The sequence below is a fragment of the Amia ocellicauda genome (assembly GCF_036373705.1).
Source record: "Amia ocellicauda isolate fAmiCal2 chromosome 11 unlocalized genomic scaffold, fAmiCal2.hap1 SUPER_11_unloc_2, whole genome shotgun sequence".
NCBI lineage: Eukaryota > Metazoa > Chordata > Actinopteri > Amiiformes > Amiidae > Amia > Amia ocellicauda.
This window is the reverse complement of record NW_027102660.1, coordinates 85,044-86,576: the sequence shown is the minus strand read 5'-3', so window position 1 is coordinate 86,576 and position 1,533 is coordinate 85,044.

The following is a 1,533-nucleotide window of genomic DNA, read 5'->3' as shown; positions in this document are numbered from 1 at the left end:
TCCATAGCTTCCGGGATGTCTTTGAAGAAAAGGCCGGGGTTGAACTGTTTGCCTAGGGTCTCCTCACTATAATTAAGTATACACTCCATCATGGCTCTATAGGGGTAAGTATTGCTGCTTTGACTAATGAGCCGATCTCCCAGGGTCACATCCACCTGTGAAAACATGGTGGCCACCGGGTAATTGATGACCCCAGCGTTGGTCGTCTTCTCGATTGCATCGCCATCCTCATCAGTCACTTTACAGTTCATTAAAATAAATGTGTTATTCAAATCAATATAATCCTCGCCATTGCCAGCTATAAAAAACTCCAGAGGGGCCGTGTCTGAAATTGCAGAAAGAGGGGGAATCTCTACATATATGATCTTATCTATACTCGTTTGAGTGTATGGAACTGTAAACAGATCCAGTTCTGATTTGACGCATTCTTCCGATAGACTGTGGACAAAAGACATGTTTAAAAGATGTATCCTGAGGCTCTATTTTTCTTTCTTTGAGACTTTCTTTTTGCAGGTTTTTTCTTGTGCTGCTTCCTTCTCCGAGTGTTTCCACGATATGTTGGAGAATGAGAGATTCTTCGTTTTTTGTTAGCCACGGATCTTTGTCGCCCCCTGGTGGACACATGCTGTTTCTTCTTTTACCCCCCTCCTCGCCATTACCATGAGACCCGAACCCTCCTGATGCTCATGGCTAGCTGCCCGGTTCATAACATTGGTGAACACGTCACTAACAATATTTTTAGCCGCTGATTTCAAGTGGGGTCTGGCTATAGCAAAGCCTCTCTTAAGCAGGGGTATGGCCATTCTAAAGAGACCACGAAAGAGTCCTCCTAGACCGGCGCCATACATTGTGGGGGCTCCTACAATACCGGGCAAGCCGTTCCATCTTGCATCTTGTAATAATCCACATAGGCGCTAGGATCTACATAACCATTCGAGGTAGCCATTTTAATAATGTACAAACTGTTTCAGGGGTCGAAAATGTAGTTTGACATTAACTTTACCGAAGCGGAAGGGTACGTTGATATTCTGATCCGATTTTACTTCGATCGTGATGTTGTCAAAGTGGGTCTTTGAGACTGGTACGTAGTGTGGTTTGTCATAAGTAATTGTGACCATGTCATTGCTTTTACCTTTATTAAGTACATTTCTCAAAAGGGGGACATAACTATCCCCGACCCTCTGGTGGGTTATGATATCCGTATACACATAAAGAGTGTAAAAGCCGCCCCACCACTTCTGAGAACCTGCTCTCTGTGTCAGAATAGAACCCAAATATACGCCCCAGTTGGCCGCTGGTTTGAATGCTAATACCTGGTTTTGACACCTTGTACACTCTGTTTTTAATAGGGTTGTAATATAGCTTGATGTTGGGGGTGCCTTCTGAGAACTGTTTATGCATCTCATCTAATATTTTATCCACATTGTCATAATAACCTCCTTGTATCGTGAATGTCCATTGACTCTTTTTAACATCATCAAAAATGGCGAAGGTGGCATCCTTATCTTGTAAAACAGCCCAAGTGTAAGGATA